The sequence below is a fragment of the Brienomyrus brachyistius genome, chromosome 7 (assembly GCF_023856365.1).
Source record: "Brienomyrus brachyistius isolate T26 chromosome 7, BBRACH_0.4, whole genome shotgun sequence".
NCBI classification, from domain to species: Eukaryota; Metazoa; Chordata; class Actinopteri; order Osteoglossiformes; family Mormyridae; genus Brienomyrus; species Brienomyrus brachyistius.
The window spans coordinates 3,299,845-3,319,447 of NC_064539.1; the positions used below are offsets into that span (position 1 = coordinate 3,299,845).

General features: G+C 44.8%; 1 long non-coding RNA gene across 1 annotated transcript; it reads right to left on the reverse strand.

Annotated features, from left to right (window-relative positions):
• Positions 1-12,831: 12,831 nt before the first annotated feature.
• Positions 12,832-15,168, reverse strand: LOC125745826 (uncharacterized). The gene is made up of 3 exons (XR_007398785.1): positions 14,794-15,168; positions 13,575-13,599; positions 12,832-13,026 (listed from the first exon to the last, which is right to left on the reverse strand). It is a non-coding gene; the product is annotated as an uncharacterized LOC125745826 (long non-coding RNA).
• Between the last annotated feature and the right edge of the window lie 4,435 nt (positions 15,169-19,603).

The window sequence follows — 19,603 nt, forward strand, 5'->3', positions numbered from 1 at the left end:
GTGGACTCGCCTATCTCGGGGGTGGAGGTCGCTGAGGTGGTCAAAAAGCTCCTCGGTGGCCGGGCCCCGGGGGTGGACGAGATTCGCCCAGAGTTCCTCAAGGCTCTGGATGCTGCGGGGCTGTCCTGGTTGACACGCATCTGCAGCATCGCGTGGACATCGGGGGCAGTACCTCTGGACTGGCAGACCGGGGTGGTGGTCCCCCTCTTTATGAAGGGGGACCGGAGGGTGTGCTCCAACTACAGGGGGATCACACTCCTCAGCCTCCCTGGTAAGGTCTATTCGGGGGTCCTGGAAAGGAGGGTCCGCCGGATTGTCGAACCTCGGATTCAGGAGGAGCAGTGTGGTTTTCGCCCTGGCCGTGGAACAGTGGACCAGCTCTATACTCTCAGCAGGGTTCTGGAGGGTTCATGGGAGTTTGCCCGACCAGTCTACATGTGTTTTGTGGACTTGGAAAAGGCATTCGACCGTGTCCCTCGTGGGGTCCTGTGGGGAGTGCTCCGGGAGTATGGGGTACCGGGCTCCCTTTTAAAGGCGGTTCGGTCCCTGTATGACCGGTGCCAGAGTTTGGTCCGCATGGGCGGCAATAAGTCGGACTCGTTTCCGGTGAGGGTTGGACTCCGTCAGGGCTGCCCTTTGTCACCGATTCTGTTCATAGTTTTTATGGACAGAATTTCTAGGCGCAGCCAGGGCGTTGAGGGCGTCCGGTTCGGTGACCTCAGGATTAGGTCTCTGCTTTTTGCGGATGATGTGGTTCTGTTGGCCTCATCGAGCCGTGACCTTCAGCTCTCACTGGAGCAGTTCGCAGCCGAGTGCGAAGCGGCTGGGATGAGAATCAGCACCTCCAAATCCGAGACCATGGTTCTCAGCCGGAAAAGGGTAGAGTGCTCTCTCCGGGTTGGGGATGGGGTCCTCCCCCAAGTGGAGGAGTTTAAGTATCTCGGGATCTTGTTCACGAGTGGGGGAACGATGGAGCGGGAGATCGACAGGCGGATCGGTGCGGCGTCAGCAGTCATGCGGGCGCTGCATCGGTCTGTCATGGTGAAGAGAGAGCTGAGCCAAAAGGCGAAGCTCTCGATTTACCAGTCGATCTACGTTCCTACCCTCACCTATGGTCATGAGCTTTGGGTAGTGACCGAAAGAACGAGATCGCGGGTACGAGCGGCCGAAATGAGTTTCCTCCGCAGGGTGGCTGGGCTCTCCCTTAGAGATAGGGTGAGGAGCTCAGTCATTCGGGAGGGACTCAGAGTAGAGCCGCTGCTCCTCCGCATCGAGAGGAGCCAGATGAGGTGGCTCGGGCATCTGATCAGGATGCCTCCGGGACGCCTCCCTGGGGAGGTATTCCGGGCATGTCCCACTGGGAGGAGGCCCCGGGGAAGACCCAGGACACGCTGGAGAGACTATGTCTCTCGGCTGGCCTGGGAACGCCTCGGGGTCCCCCCAGAGGAGCTAGACGAAGTGGCCGGGGAGAGGGAAGTCTGGGTCTCCCTGCTGAGGCTGCTGCCCCCGCGACCCGACTCCGGATTAAGCGGGAGATGATGGATGGATGGATGAATAAATAAATAAATGTGACATCAGAAGAGATGTACAATGACAGTAAAATGTGTGAAAGTAATGGAATGTGAAAAATGTGTGTGCGTATAAGTCTCCACATGTATAAAGCGGCTGTATACCATAAGGAAAAGGAGCAATGGATGAATTACATAAAGTGCTTACTGTCCAAAACGACAATGAGTCATATTCGGCGTAACATAAATATTCAGTTAGTTAACCCTTCGAACTCGACAAACGCAAAATGCGTTTTGCGGTTTTCGCACCTATTAATCTGAAGCTCTTAACTTTGGATATGCATAATGCACAGACAAGAATCATATGTCTTTGGAATCAAGAGAACTATCAGCTAACTTCACCAAGTCACCATATGGATGCAAAATCAAAGATTTCTGGCACTAAGCATGTATTCCTCTGTCACGTCACCGGTGGGAAGTAGGACCCAAATGTAAGCTGTAGGGCAGAATCCTCTTCGTGGGGAGTTTTATTGACAGGCAGGTTTGGGCACAGAGATGCAAACAGACAAGGACACAACTGGAGAAGACAGGACTGGGCACTTTACCAGACTAAGGAATGGGAAAACATAAGAAAGCTGATAGTGACTGACAGAAGGGGAGGAACATGGGGTGAGAGTAATAGACACCAAGCGTGGCTCATCAGGGAGGAGAACTGGAGGGTAAGGTTGACTAAATGGGCAAGACATGACAGTAAACACCCCCCTCCCAATCCTGTGCCCTCTGGGTACAAGGGCATCATTAAGGGGACACACAGACTAGGGCAAAACCAAGGACAGCAGGGGAGACAAACCCCCAGGACACAATTCATGACAGGCCAGGTAATCCAACAGGGATGCCGACTATGGACCAAAAGACAGACAGTGGGTGTCAGTGGGTAAGTGGGAACAAAGGAAACAGAAGAAGGAGACAAAAGGGAGGGATTGGGCATCAAAAGGACCACAGATGGCACAGGGACAGACAAGGCAGGACACAACCAGACAAGACAGGTAAGCAATGAAACCAGTGCAACAATAATATGGCCAGGAGAGGGAGCCAAGGGGAACCTAAAGCGGGAAGCAAGAGTGACTGGAGTGGGGGTGGAACAGTGAAATCGGGCTAAGAGGTGAAACCAGGGAGAGCCACGGGGAAGCAAGACTACAGACCAAAGACTTAGGTATTAGGAGGGGTAAGACACTAGGTAGCATGGGAGGTAAAGTGAACAGTTCAGGGCCTCTGACGGGCTCCGGGGTGCTGCAGAAGGGTCACGGCCAGGGGGGCCTTTGGAATCCTGTCTGGGTCTGTAGAAACTCTACTCGTCTGCGGCAGAAGAGGGAAGAACAGCATCGGTAGATGGCGAGGGGTTGGCAGAGTCGGAGGGTGTCGAGGGGCAGGCAGGACAGGAACTGGACCACACCAGGGACCCTGCAAAACAAAAGCACAGGCCAGTACCAGCGCCACGAGGAGACCGGAGGTGGTTCCTTTTGGGAACCATTGGATGGGGTACCCTGAAAGACCATCTTGGACCAAACCTGGATCAGGAAACAGGTCTGGGTAGCATACCCTCCTGGAGCTGAGCCCACGACTGGATTTCCATTGACCCTGCCGTTGTCGCGGCGATAGCCTCCTCAGCTGGGGAAACTCTAGTTACAGGGCTGACACCACGGAGTGGGACTCAGGGCAAGACCTAGAGGCTCCCACTCCATGTCCTCCGGGGGAATGTCCTCCAGGTCAGCCCCCTCTGGGCTGGCATGGTCCGGAGAGTCTGATGCCAGGCTGGTGATGCCTTAATCCAGGCTGGCTGTGCCTTAATCCATACTAAATGTAATTAAACATAATGAAATTTAAAAGAATAAAATGGTAATTAGAGGAAAATTTTACGTGTAAGTTTTAAAAAAATGGACTTTTCCTTTTATCCAGATGTCTGCAAGCGCTGTGACTCTGTGAAGAATGGTGACGTATGAGATCCTGAGAATGGGCGACGCTTCCAAGGATGGGTGGCAGGTGGCATTTCCCAGGAATTACAGGCTGGAGATGCCTGAGGAGCTCTCCTGGAGTGAAGACAGAAAGAGAAGAAGGGAACAAACAGAGGCTGTGGGGAGAAAAAGGCTGCAGAACCAGTTAAAGTTGTACAGGTGGATTGTACAAATGCCCTCAAGTCTTGGTCCATGAGGGTTCCTGTTTTTAATGTAAAAAAGACAATAAATTAATTTTAAATAAATCTTAAGGCTTATCATTTACATCTGTCTAGTAGTTAAAACACATAAAATCGATTAACTTACCTGGTGATTTTGGAACTTCCGAATCCAAAGCAAAATAATACAGATTACAACTAAATGCATTGTTCTACTTGGGGAAAAGGGATAAATTAAATAAAGGGTTAACTTTGGAATCTAAAACAAAAACAGCAATATCATATCAAGGGTCTTCAATACCTTTTTCCTGTGTCTGCTCCCTTTACATGTAGATACTGATATAAACACGTACCTATAAAATATATTATGTTTAGTTTATAAGCTTATTTAATTATAACAAACAAGCACAATCCATAAGTGCACTAGGCCTAACACATGGTTCCGAAGCCTCCTACCCCACCTTACACCAGCCACATGGACACCATCTGTCCACCTGGGCAACCTTATCGTCTTGTGCCTCCTGAAATGCCACCTCAGTTTCTTCTTCTTCCTCACATCCTTCTTCCTGAATGGTTTCCAGCCATGATCTGCCTCCTTGTGACACAATAGATCCCAAAGCATTCCCTCTACTTTTCTCTCCTTCTCCCTTAACCTCCTCCACATTCACTCCTACCTCACATCCATTCTCCTCACCTCCATTTACCATATGCATTACATTCATACCAGCCTCCGCCCCCTCCATCTCACCATTGGAGGCCCCTTTCTGATACCTCCACATTTTCCCAAGTAGCCCTTCCCAATCCCTCCTTATACCCCCCAACCTGGACAGTGGGGGTGTCGCTCGTGAGCACTCCTCCACACCATCTCCCCAGTCGATCACCACGTCCCACAGGTTCCAGGCTTCCCAGTACTGGGTGTTGATCCAGGCAACAGCTGAATTTGCTTTCTGAGGAGTAAATGATAGATAGTTAACCAGCTATTTACAGTGATAATTAAATGAATAAAGACCAGACAGATCTTCAACCATACAGAAAATACAGTTGCTATAATTATTGTAATCATGGGCATAAATTTCATTTAACAGTAGGGGGGGACAATAAATATAAAATTTCTCATAAGCAATTTTTGGAGGGGACACAAATAATACAGTCAAATTGTACTTATGAAGATATGTCCCCACAGTGAAAAACTTTACTTCTATCATTATTATTGTAGCATGGAGACTGTGCCATAATGCTTATTTTCAAAGTTTTTCTCAGGTTCAATGACAAAGCAGATTTTTCTTCAAAACTATTTATTGCATTTTTTGTTATGTTGTTTACGGTCAAGCCATTGTCACGATCGCTGTGAATTAAGCGGGCGATCGCTCGGGCAAACGAGCAAGCAGGAAGCAGGCAGGCAGAATACGGGGCAAAACAAGGGGTTTAATCGGAAGACGGGGACCAGGATACATCACACGCCAACTAACATCAATGACAGACAAGGGAAACAGGCAAGACCAGGACTTAAATACAACAGGACTAATGAAAGTAAGTGGACAAAGCTGGAGACGATCAGGGAAGCACACGTGGGTAATCAGGGGGCGTGGCACACACGAGGAGCAGACGAGCCGGGCATGACAGCCATCAACATACAATAAAATTTAAACATGACTATTATTGTGAAAAAGATATAAAATAAATAATGTTTCGTATCAAAATCAACAATTAAATAATCAATTTACAGTAACTGTTCTATGCAACAAAAAAAAAACATGTGCAATTTAAAGCAAGCTTACATTAATGAATGGACACTAAACAAAAGTACCAAATATGTTTTTCCTGGTATCACTGGGCCCCACAAACTCTTGGCATATGTTGTTTATGTTAAAGTTGTCGAGCTCGTCTTTCTGCATATTGCAGACTAACAGACTGTTAAGTCTGTCTTGGCCCATAGTAGCCCTTAGCCACGTCATTAGTCTCCGCAATGCACTGAAGCTCCTCTCAGCTTCACATTAGGACACTGGAACCACCAACAAAATTCTGACAAGGACCTCAATCTGGTCAAACAAGCCTGAAGGGCCAGTGCTTTGGACAGGATCTTAGTTTAGATTCAATAAGCCTTTAGGTGAAAGGAGGTGTAAGGATCTTTCCCCTTTTTTTAGCATGAGAAATATTAGCTTGGGCAAGAGGTTCAGGTTGTTGAACATGTCCAATAGGAGAGAGGACAACTGGGGCCATAACTTTTTATAGAACTCTGAAGGAAAGCCATCGGGTCTGGGACATTAACCACTTTGCGAAGCAGCCGCCATGGTGGTCAGTTCAGTTACAGTGATAGTGACATCTCAATCATTCACAGCCACACATTCCTATGAAGGAATGGCTAAATCCCTAAAGAAACTATTGAACTCTAGACAACAAGTGAGAGGAGAAAAGAGAGATGTAAAAATGCTTGAATGCATTATTAATTTCTAGAGGATTTGCTCGTAATAAAGAGACCTTGTTTGCATCAGTAGTTCAGCAGTGTGTTGAGACACTAGAAATTCATACTCTGCTTGTATCGTTAAGTGCTCCTTATAAACATCAGCAGATGGGGAGAAACATATCAATTGTCAAGATCTGCTTCACGCTGTGTTAAATATGCCATCTTCTCCTTCCACAGCTCTCTATCATTGCTTACATATCAGATAATCTGCCCACTAGTATCGGTCTGCAAGGTTTCCAGCGATATGGAAACAAATACATCTGGAGATTTATTTAAAGAAAATTGCCAATTTGTTGTGAAATAAAATCAACAAAGAAAGCAACTGAGTGTTTGTTTTATATTTAACATTCATATTTACATTTAACATTTGTCACGATAGTCGGAACAGAGAGACCGGGATCCAGGTATGCAAGCCGTCAAGCACTTTATTTGGATAAACCAAACAGAGGCACTGAAAGGGACGGGCAAGAGGTAAGGTCGAAAGACAAGCAAGGAGGTCGTAAGCCGGGGAGTCAGTCCTACAGGGAAACACGAGACAAGATCACACAGGGGTACGGGAATGAGACGAGCCGGAGCAGGCAGGGTTGAAGGGTCAGGTGTGGGGACGGGTCTGGAACGGGAGAGAGAGAGAGGTAAGGAGAGGACACGAGGCAAACAGGCAGGGTTAGGTATCAGGGAGAGACGATCGACAAGAAAGTGCTCGGTATGGCTTCTAAACATCAGTGCAATACTTTGCACTGGATAAGTGGCTTCTAGCTGGTTTTATCCCCAGGCCCATTACGTGTAACGAGCCGCAGCTGGTGGTATCCGCCTGTGTGGGCGTGACAACATTTATATTTAACATTTATATTTATATTTAAGTTTTATATTTAACATTCATATTTATATTTACATTTAACATATATATTTAACATTTATATTTATATTTACATTTACATGATTTGGAGTGTAAAGCTTTGGCGCTTTCTCCAACACATATATGATTTGGAGTGTAAAGCTTTGGCGCTTTCTCCAACACATATATGATTTGGAGTGTAAAGCTTTGGCGCTTTCTCCAACACATATATGATTTGGAGTGTAAAGCTTTGGCGCTTTCTCCAACACATATATGATTTGGAGTGTAAAGCTTTGGCGCTTTCTCCAACACATATATGATTTGGAGTGTAAAGCTTTGGCGCTTTCTCCAACATATAGTTTGGTTCTGTGTGCAGAGTTGGAGTGCAAAGCCTAGCGCTTTCTCCAACATTTCCAAAACACAACTGCTACTCCGTTGCAATCAGGTAACCTCAGATACTTAGGCATACATTTTTCCACCAGGCTCTCAGACTTGGTACAGATGAATGACATTCCAGTATTAAAAATGGTAGAAGATGATTTCATGCGATGGAAAACTCTACCTATATCACTCATAGGTAGAATTGCCACCATTAAAATGAAGATCCTGCCTAAAATCAATTACTTGTTCTCAATGATCCCCAATAAACCCTCTATTGCTTGGTTTAAATCACTAGACTCAAGCATCTCATCATTGTTATGGAAGAATAAACCATCGCGAATAAGATTAAAAACCCTACAAAAAGCTAAAGGTAATGGTGGTCTAGAACTACCAAATTTCTATCGCTATTTCTTAGCCAACAGATTGCAGTATGTATCAAATTGGATTAAATCAAGCCCAGTAGACAGTCCATGGCTGGACTTAGAACAAGCAATCAGTGGAGAAGTAAAAATCTCTGATCTACCCTTTATAAGTCCCAGCATTAAGCGTTATAACTGTTTTAAAAGCCTTAGGATTAACACCTCATTGACAGCCTGGTGGGAGTTTTTTTTAAATAACCAGGTCTGCACTTACCCCTGTAATCTAACACCCCTTTGGAACAATCCAGATATTTGCCAAAAAAAGAAAGCATTGAACTTTCCCATATGGCGCGATTTTAAGGGATTATAAATCTATAAATAGATGACTCAATTTCCCTCCCAACCTCAAAATGGGAGCAAGATCTATCCATTGATCCAGAGCAAAACTTTTGGAATTAAATATGTTTAAACCCTTTCAAAATGACTAAAAGTCCCAACTTGCAACTTGTACAATGCAAAACTCTCCATAGAATACACTACACAGGACAAAGGATGTTCCAAATGGGCCTTAAACACTCAAACTTATGTACCCACTGCTCAGGTAACTTTGTGGAGAACTACAGTACAGGCATGCAATATGGTCCTGCACACCGGTGCAGAAGTTCTGGCAGAGGATATGTGAAGATCTATCAGTATGGTTTAATTGTCATATCCCAACCTCACCCACACTGTATATTTTAGGAGATGCAAGTGAATTAGATATAAAAGAAAATAAGGCACACATAATCCTTACTGCCTTAGGCATTGCAAAGAAAACTATCTTCATGAACTGGAAATCAAAAAATAATTTATGTATTACTCAGTATAGAAATTTACTGTTAGACCACTTAAGTATGGAGAGAATATCTGCTCAACTCCGAAATAAACAATTAGGTGAATTGGATTTTCTCTGGTCCACTCTGGCCAGTTCCGCTATATAGGGGGAGTAGTCGGCTGTGATCTCATCTCCTCGGGATCCTGGCGGGGGTTGGGCCCTCGAGCTATGGGCGTCTAGTGGCTTCTTGGGGCTGGGGGGCTGTGGCTGCCGTCTTGTGATGTCTGGGTGTTTGCCCTGGCTGGGGGTGGTGGGGGGGAGCTTGGACGGGTGCTAACTGGTGGTCATGGGTGTGGGGTCTGGAGTGCTGGTGGTGGCAGGGGCTGGCCCTGGGAGGGGCGGTTGGCCTCTTCGGTGCAGGCCTGGGTATGGGGTCCGAGGCTGTGGCGCCCGGGGCCTGGCCATCTCCTCGGTGGGTGCCTCCCTGCATCGGGGTGGCCTGTGCTTCCCTCGGGGTGCCACCGGGGGCGGGGGTGGCTTTTGGCGCTGGCGGTGCCCTGGGGTGTGGTCGCCAGGGGCCCCGGGTCCGCTCGTTCCCACTCGGCAGTAGGGGGCTGGGGTGTCTACTAAGGCAGCTGGTTAGCTGGCTGTCTTTTGCCAGGGAGTGAATAATCTGCCCCCTGGCCTTATGAATCCCAGCCCCTATCCCCCCTCATTCACAACATGCCACGCACACATGTAGGAGCTCTGGAGAGGGGGGGGGGCGTATGCCATACATATTACGGTGGGGAGGGCCATTTACGTGGCCTTACTCACTGTACTGTGCGGCCTTCTGCTTCCCCCTGTTTTAATTGCACTTTAGTCATCACATACCAGTATACACACAGAGCCTTGGGGGGCGGAGGCACTACTCAGAGGATGGTGGTATCACTCGCCTCTGTGCTGCTGCCAACCCACAATTTTACTCACATCATATACATTGAGGGTCTTCATGGGGAGGAGATGTGGAGGAGAGCTGTTCACAAGCAGCGCTCCTCTACGCTTCCCCCGTCAATTTTAAATTCATCTTACTCACCCCTACACCACATACAGCCTCATACATCACCGCATGCATCCAACACTCTACCTTTCACACAGGTGCATGGGGGAGGAGAGTGGGAGGGTCTTCCTACATCCCTGCTTCCTGCCGGGGGTGGGGGGCTGGGCGCTTGGGTGGTCACTCGGCTAGTTTCGCCCAGGGGTCGTGGCTGGTTGCATCCGTTCTCCCGCACGTCGGAGGTCAGTCCGGAGTGAATGGGCCTATGTCTTTTTGTCTCTGTGTGTGGGTGTCTGTGTATGTTGTGGGGATGTGTGTATGGTGTATGTGCATGGCTGTGAGGTGTGTTTGCAGGGTGTCTGTGTGGATGGCGGCGGCCTGGGTCCGTGCTTGCTGCTCCGTCCTGAGTGCGGTTGGTCTCCTGGGCATGGCTGCTGGCCCCTTTCCTCTGGCTGGTGGCCCGGGGGGGGCTCGGGCCTCTCCGGCGTGGGTGGGGCTCTCTACTGGGGGCTGGTCGCCCCCCGGCCACCTGGGGTCCTAGGGGCCCTGGCCTTGGGCCCCTCGCATATGGGAACCCACCTCTGGTACTTTGGGGCTCATGTCCTTTTGGCTGCGGGGGCTGTATCTGGGACCTCCCTCCTCCCCCGGCTGGACACACTAAGATTTTATATGCTTGTATAGTTGTGTTACTTTCTTCACTCTTTAATTTTGTTTGTTCCTGAATTCATCCATTTCTGGATAATTTCACTTTTCTGAATTTATCCACTCTTGACATGTTTCTCACTTACTCCTTTTTTCTTTTTCCTTCTTTTTTCCCCCCTCCTAATCTGTCCCTCCTCTTCGGCCAGCTCACCCACTGCAATATTTTATATGTGTTAAAAATAAAATAAATAAATAAAATCAAATCAAATAAAATAAAGAAATCGATTAACATGAGGAGTATATACAGAGTTTATAGAGCCCATCTTGGCAAAGCAAACATGTTTGGCACAGCAGTGCATTCAGACCATGATTCTGCTAAAGCTGCCGGGCAGGACAAAGGCGAAAAAAAAAGAAGAAGGTGGGGGTCAGTGCAGCAGTGGATAGTTCAGGTCCAGAAAGTAAAAATCCAGACCAAGATTTAGTTTCAACCAACCAGCTGAGTACTCTGTGTCTGTGGCACTTTACACAACTAGTTGTTTGAAACAAAATCCAGGACTGGATTTTTACTCTCTGGACCTAAACTATCCACTTCTGGATCAGTGTCATTCTTAAAGTCGTGTTTCAACTTCTGGCAAAGTTCTCCCAGGAGCCCATCTCTGTTGTATGTACAGTCGGCATGTAATTCATTCCTGCCCAGATCCCTGACAAACAGTTGGAGGCAGAATTACTTACTATCAGAGTATGTGAATTTATACACACACTAGCAGCTGTGACAGAATAAGATATTTCCTGTATACTGCTGCCACATAGTGGACACAAGGAAGACTGCAATCAATTCTAAAATCAGTCAGTCAACATGCTACCGCCACAGACTATTATTGGGAAGTGATAAAACTTCAGGGAACAATATGAATATTAAAATACAGATGTAGTAAGTATATTGTGCAAAATGTATCTTCATCTTAACTACGCTGAATGGTGGAGTGAGAGAGAGTGAGAGCCTGTCCCAGAGTAAGTGATCCTCACCTGGAGGCCCATCAGTGAAGAAGAGAATGAAGAGGAGCATCAGAGGAGCCTTAAGTGTGTATCGCTGACCTCAGATCTGTGGAGACTGACACTCACTTCTTGACTCTCCATAACCTCACTGCCTCCCTTTTTGTGGGTTTTAAATGTTCAAAAATCATCCATCAATCTTTGATAAAAGTAAACTGTTTGTGCACTGATACATTTTCTCTCTATTTTTTGTCTGTAATAAGGAAAACAGTTTGATGCTGCTTTTGTCCTGCTCTTACCAGGAATAAATATTTTGATTACATCTAGAATCTTATCATTTTAGAAACATGATTTCATAGCAAAATTATTGATAGCTGGTCTTCACAGTGAATCATTCATGCTCGCAGTTTAAACTACAAACAAATATCAAAATGATCAAAATGAGTCTAGTTCTTTTCTAAACTGTTACTTCCTCATATTGCAAATGAGCAAAGAGCAGAGAAATCAGACTTATTCTGAAAAGCAGAAATGTCATCATACAGGATGTGAGTGTGAGACTCTGCAGAAACACTGTGTGCCGCATACAGAGGGTCTGACCTCAGGCCTTTGTTTCAGTCTTTATTATGTTTTATACAGTTTTAAAATGTCACTGCAGTAGGTCCTTTTAATATCTGTGGATCAGTACAAATCAAGAGGTCCATTAGGATGGTGTCTGTATGACAGGGGTGGGGGTGTCCTGGGGGGGGGGCAAAGTCAGGTGATTCACTTCATCTGGTTCTTATCAGCAGTCCTGTCAGACTGAGTGCTGTTTGTCTTTCTCTCAGCACCACAATGGTGTTTCACTCATAATGGGGTCCGTGAGCCTCCTCAGTTATATTCAGGCTTTCATAGTTCATCAATCATAAAAAGTCACAATCTAGAATTATAATATTTTGTCCGTCAAAGTGTGGCAGCCCAGTCATTTCAAAGTCTCTTCTAAGTCAGTACAGCATTTGCACCAACCATCTAATACACCCATATATTTTTGACTTGACCATTAACACAACTCCTATGGCTAATCAATACATCATTAACATTTGTTTGATGATGAAATTAAATATATTATAATTAAGTGAGCTGGTGGTGAATTTTAACAAATACATGGAACGGCTGAGGTGCCCCTGAGTGCCACAAAGGCCCCTGGTTCATATTTTGATCCAACAAGGCATCAGTAACTTTTTGGGGAAAAGAAGAAATTCTTGTTAGTTTTTATTGTGTTACTTTTAATTTGCATATATTTGAATGATAATTGTGTTTTTGTTCTGAGCAAATATACACAACCCAGATAAATAGCATTAAACATTTTCTTTGATAGCCCAAGACTTTTGCATAGTACCGTATTTTTTCAGAATTAAGAGACAATTTAATAAAATCCAGTCTAACCTTCAGTAGTTTATTATTAAACATTAACCAGCAGGTTGCAGCAAAGCGCTTGTGAATAAGTGGCCAATATGTGGTTGTACAGCTTCCCAGCAGATAATCCAACACTGTAGATCAACCTCTCTGTGTTTAACTGACTCTCATGCTATGACTGAGCAGGGCCGAGTGAGAGAGGTCTCACTGCAGTTAACATAACCGTTTATTTCCAGCTCGTCTGACTCATTCTGCTCCACGAAGGTCATCTCCTCTGCCAGCTTCCTCTAACACAGGGAGACCCTCTGCTTCTCTCTGATTGGTTCCCGCTTTCTACAGGAGGTCCAGTGCAGCTGATTGGTGATGATGGTGCAAATCAGATAAAACACACCAGTCCCAGCTTTCAGTACAGCATCCAGAACCTGCTCCCACCTGTCAGACATATAATACATCAGTGTGTCTGTCAGTCACACGTATCACATTTAAACCTGAAGAACAAAAGAGTGAATCTATTCTGACTGAAGTAAAACCACCTTGATGATCAACAGCAGCACCGATGAGCCCAGTCCTACATACAGAGCCAGGTGGACCAAAGAGCTGAATAAGAGGGTGGATTTGAACAGTAAAGTCTTACATGCTTTATAGCAACACGGTACAGCCATCTGTACTACTGTATTACACAGGTTACATGTGAGGAACAGGAGACATTAACAAAGAGCATGAAAATAGCTAGAGATTATCACACAACATGTTACACTATTTTTACTAAACAAGCCTGCAGTCATTCCCCAGCAGCACAGGGCACACGGCAAGGACTCACCCTGGATGGGATGGGATCTCAAGTTTATTATTAAGAAAATAAAACAAAAAATAATATCTTTTTCTCTTAAAATTAAAATGACAGTTTCCCATTACTGTGTGATCAGGTAAATGCTGCTAGCTGGACCCCCACGCTACTGTAAATGCTGCTGAATGCTTACCTCAGTTTTTCATTATCCCCTCCTTCTTCATCATGTGCAGAGAAAAGGAGAGCAGTGGAAACAGGAGAAAGGATTGTTAATAAAAAGCAGTGCTCTGTTAGCCAATAAAGACTAAGAAAAGGTCACTCTTGAAACCAAAATACAAATTATGAAAGGTATTCTATAGAGAAAATAATTAGATGGAGAACAATGAATTAGTGTCATGACCAAAGTGTTCACATCCCAGGGCACTGATAGTGAACAGGTGAGATAAATGATTTTATTAACATATTATAATGTATTTATTGTAGCAGGGTGGCACGGTGGTGCAGTGGTTTGCAATGTCACCTCACACCTCTGGCACGTGTGCTCAAGTCTCTACCAGAGTTCTGTGTGTGTGGAGTTTGCATGTTCTCCCCGTGTCATTGTGGGGTTTCCTCCAGGTACTCTGATTTCCCCCCACAGTCCAAAAACATGCTGAGGCTAATTGGAGTTGTCAAATTGCCGGTAGGTGTGCTTGTGCGAGGGAATGGAGTGTGAGTGTGTCCTGCAATGGGTTGGCACCCTGTCATGGGACGTTCCCTGCCTTGCACCCATAGGGACACTGAATTAGACAAGCAGTTTCAGACAATGGATGGATGCAGCACTGGAACAGATATTACAGAGTACAACTGTAACACTGGCCTACGCTGCAATGAAAGACCACCTACAGACATGTTAGTCAGTCTTCACACCATTAATAACAATTCATCCTCACAAAGATGAAAAAATGCCTGAATTAAGTTGCAAGCTACATGGATTTGTCTGGATTTGTATACGTAACAAGTGACTGGCTGTATGTCTGTGGAAAATGCTGTGATTTTTGTCATGTTACAGACTGATCATGAACTAGAAGACACACATTCTATATTAGAGACACCAATTAGCCTGACTGTGTGTTTTTGGATTGTTGGAGGAAACCCACACAGCACGTAGAGAACATGCAAACTCCACACAGAAAGAGCAGAAGCCAGATTCAAACCCCTGAACATAGAGGTGTGAAGCAACAGCGCCTACTGGACCACCGTGCCACTATCATTGAAACAATAATCCCAATAAATAATTGTTTCACAACAGCTGATAAATATCCCCACAAAGAAGCACAAACCCCTTCGTGAGTGAAACTGCTGGGTTAATTAGTATTTATCTATTTATATTCAAGCACAAAGGATTCACAGGCAGATTTAAATCAATTACTTACGTTTGACAGTTATATGAACTGGAATCTGCAGGTTTCCAGCAGCACACCAATACCAGCCAGTGTCCTTCCTCTCCAGCCCACTCATTGTCACAATGAAGGTTTTATTTTCTGTTTCATCCCTGATCAGGACAGGCCTCCCATCCAATCTCGCTGATCTCTCTGATGCACAGGAACCCCCAATCTTACACCACATCCTATGTCTTTTGTTGTTTCCATAGTAACACTGACACTGTCTCCATCCACACCCGTCACCTCCTGTTTGTCCACTGACAGCCCTGGAGGACCTGAACACACAGGTAAAACACTCAAAGATTTGCATAGCAATGAAATGTTTATGAATATCATCATCTCATTACAACATGCATATAAGAACATAAGAACTATACAAACGAGAGGAGGCCATTCGGCCCATCAAGCTCGCTTGGGGAGAACTAAACTAATAGCTCAGAGTCGTTAAAATCTTCTCTAGCTCTGATTTAAAGGAACCCAAGGATTCAGCTTGCACTACATTATCAGGAAGGCTATTCCATACTCTGACTATGCGCTGTGTAAAGAAGTTCTTCCTTAAATCCAGCTTGAAATGTTCTCCCGCTAATTTCCACCTATGGCCACGAGTTTGTGTATTTAAACTAATGCTGAAGTAACTATTTGGTTGAACAGCATCCAAACCTGTTAGAATCTTATATACCTGGATCATGTCCCCCCTCAGTCTCCTTTGCTTGAGACTGAACAGATTTAGCTCAAGTAACCGTTCCTCGTATGATATTCCTCTAAGACCAGGAATCATTTTTGTGGCCCTACGCTGCACCTTTTCTAAGGCCACAATGTCCTTTTTAAGATATGGTGACCAAACCTGCACACAATATTCTAGGTGAGGTCTCACCAAGGAATTGTATAATCTTAGCATTACCTCCCTGGACTTAAACTCCACACACCTGGAGATATACCCCAACATCCTATTGGCCTTTTTTATTGCTTCCCCACACTGGCGAGAATGGGACATGGAAGCATCAACATACACACCAAGGTCTTTCTCATGATCAGCTACCTTTATTTCAGTGACACCCATGAAATACCTGTACTTTATATTTCTGCTCCCTAGATGGAGTACCTTACATTTATCGACGTTAAATTTCATCTGCCAGGTATCGGCCCAGTCACTAATTAAATCAAGATCCCGCTGTAGCTGCTGAGCCACTAATTCAGTATCTGCTACACCACCCACCTTGGTGTCATCTGCAAATTTCACCAGTTTACTGTATATATTGGTATCCATATCATTTATGTAAATTAGGAACATATGTAAATGTTTGCCCAATAAACTGACATTTTTTAACATATTACTTATTATATTTAACCTCATGAAGTCGCCCAATTTAGCTGACACTGTTACTTCTTCCAAGTCTCGTTTATCATATTGAATTAAATTAAAATGCAGATTTTTTAAATATTAAAACATTTTTTCCTTCAGTGTTTGTGTTAAAGTCCTTCCTTCTTGACTCAATGACATGTTACATACTGTGCATCTCATTGGCTACAGTCTGCAGTACAGACATCTTCCCATGAGTGACTGACAGATTAACCCGATCAAAGAGGCTCCACTGATCTTTACACCACACCAGTACCGATCAGAGTCCTCAGCTGTCAGATTGTTGATGGTCACAGTGAAGACTCGCTAGTCAGGATCATCTCTGACTGAGACTTTACCCTCCTGTGGAGAGTCAGTGTGTACTATGGGAGTACATGTCCTCACATGATACCCTCTGCACCAGTATTTAACATTAGTTTTATATCTGTCACCATAGAAACATGGGATTGTAACAGATCATCCTCTCTGTACACAGACCCATTTCACTGTGGACACACTGTCAGCACCTGTGGGAAAAATAATTAGCTGAATAAGGATTTTCCACATCATGACATCTCTAAGTGATGATGCTTGGCTTGTATAATACTTAGATTAGGTCATGTGTAATTAACAGAACAGTGATGATGTATAAAAGGCAAAGACCATCATTTCACTATAAGAACAAGGAAAACAAAACTAGTGTCTGATCTTGGGAAGGGCTTCAGCAGGATGTGGGATCGGGAATCTGAGCCTGGCAGTGTGTTCTAAGGTCTGAGAGGAAAACCAGGACCTTAAATCCCTAGTGAAAGGCCTAGATGAGGTGAATGAATGGGCTTGTCACTGTGTGGGATGGCCACACCCCTTCAGTACTATGGCCTTACTTGTAAACATATCCAGTCCTGTGATACAGGCCCTCTCCTATTCCCTCTATACATGATTCCTTTGGGCTCTATTTGTGAATGTTATTATGTAAAATATCATTGCTATGCCAGTGATATGCAGCTCTATCTGCCATTAAAACCTGGATACTGCTGCTCTCTGATGGCCCTTTCTAACTGTCTGGAGGACATTAAGAACAGGACAGCAATGACCTTCGTCTAGATTAATGAAAACAAGACAGAGGTAATGAGTTTTGGTCACTCAGGGTCTGTTCATGATCTCAGAGAACAATTAGGGCCTCATTCAGAAAACTTCCGATCACATACTAAAAATCTTGGTTTCATCTTTGATTCATCATTGAGTCTGATAAACAAATAAATGCTGTTGTGAAGGGGTGTTTCTGTCAGCTGAGTTCAATAGCCAGGCTTAAATCACACCTTTCAGCCAAAGACCTGGAGACAGTTACTCCTGCTTTCATCTTATCCCCATTGAATTACTAAAATTATATATTTTATGTAACTTTGTCCAATGTCTCTGGTTGTATTACGTATTGCATGGTTTTTGTCACGATCAGTGCCGGACGGAACGGAGATCGTGCGGGCAGGCGTGCAAGGACTAGGCAGGCAGGCAAAATACGGGGCGAACTAGGGGTTTATTAGCTGGCTCAGACACAGGAGACATCGATAAGCACAGCTAACAACAATGACCACAATAAACTACAATGACGGACAAGGGGAACAGGTCAGACCAGGACTTAAATACACAAAGACTAATCAAAGGAAGCGAACACAGCAGGAGACGATCAGGGTAGTACACGTAGGTAATCAGGGGGCGTGGCACACACGAGGAGCGGGCGAGCCGGGCGTGACAGTTTTATTGTAGCTTTTCTATTTACAGCATTTTGGCACAACATGTATTGTTTGTTAATGTGCTTTTTAAATACAAATCACTTGACATGACATACAAAAAGCATTTCAATGTATGTTAGTTCAGCCATCTATCTTGCACATTCTTATTAAGTACAGGGTCAGTACAGTAAAGGGAGCGTGGAGCTGATCTGAGGCAGAACAGGGCTCAAGGCAGGGGAACACCCAGGACAGGATGCCAGTCTGTCACAGGGCAAACACTCACACACAGTCACTATGGGTACTTTTAGAGGCACTGATTCACCTGAACCACGTGTCTTTGGACTGCGGGAGGAAACCAGAGAACTGAGAGGAATCCAACGTGGATACCATGCAAACTGCCCATGTAACACCCTGAATAAAGGGGAAATGTAAATAAACACATCCAGGCACGACGCTTCCTCCGTGGTAGCATTACTGAGAATGAGGCATCGTGCTGAAAGTTTCCCCTTTCCGGCCTCCGCAGACATAATTAATCAACCCGTTGTGAGCAGAAAGGCTCAACAGGTAAACCGCAAGTTAAATATGGATGTACAGGCAGGTATCATTTTTTTTCTTTAAAAGCTTTTAACCCCGTCAGCCCATTTTTAACGTTTTAACTTTTCTCAGAGCTTTGGCATTTTAACCTTTTTTAAATAAGGCTGTTTTTATCATACATTTTATATTTGTAATTATGAATTTATTAATGTATTAATAAATGAATTCTGCTTTCCTCAATGACCGTTTTATTTTTTCAAAACTACTGTGATACAGCTTTCAAATAAAAATTAATCTATCACACCCACAGAGAGCTGGGCCGGATATCGAAACCACAAGCCCAGCTAGAGGTTAACTTGCTCTCCAAACCTGCTACAGAGTGAAAGGCAACCAGGTCTAGTCTCAACCCCTGAAGCTGATCGTGACCACTGATCTGGACCCCCTTGCCTTCTCACTGTGGATCTTCAATTCTACGTCACTCATCCCCCTCCCTCTGAGCCTCAACACCTACATCTAGCAGAAAACAGCAATATTACTATTATTTTGCAATTATTATACTTTTAATATCACATCTATCTGTGACAGACAGGTTGACCCAAGATCTAGCTACGCCCTGCCCTTAGTACCCCAGTTGACATCCTTGATGGATCATTTCATCCTATGCCTATGCAAGGAGGGAAGTGATGATGAAACGCCTCCATCTGTTACCAAAGAACAAGGGATAAGTTCTTTTCCTAACTTCGCTGGGTGTTTCACTGTGGGAGATAGACGGCTCCCAGAATGCACTGCTGTATCCCGAATCAGGAAACTATAAACACCCAAAAGCTGATTCTTACACCAGTTCTGAGGGGTTATGTCGTGGTTTTTCTCCTTCCCCGCCAAATCAGAAGTCAGAGGGCCGCTTGTGTAGTATCCAGAATTCAGTCTTTATTGCAACAATGAAGTTACAACCAAGGCTGGACACGTAAAGTGTGTCCAGTACTGTTTTACACCAATTTTTATATAAGTTCTTATCATTTTACAATATCTCGTTACTTAAGCATCATCATTCCTTCATCCATTCACAATCATTGTTTTTTCCCTTAATCCACACCCCTATGTGATAAGTTTGTCAGTCATTTCTTTTACCGTTTGGTCCCTCGGCTGAACATAATGGTGGCGCGACCATCTCCACTTGGTTTTTAAAAAATGCTCAGCCGTG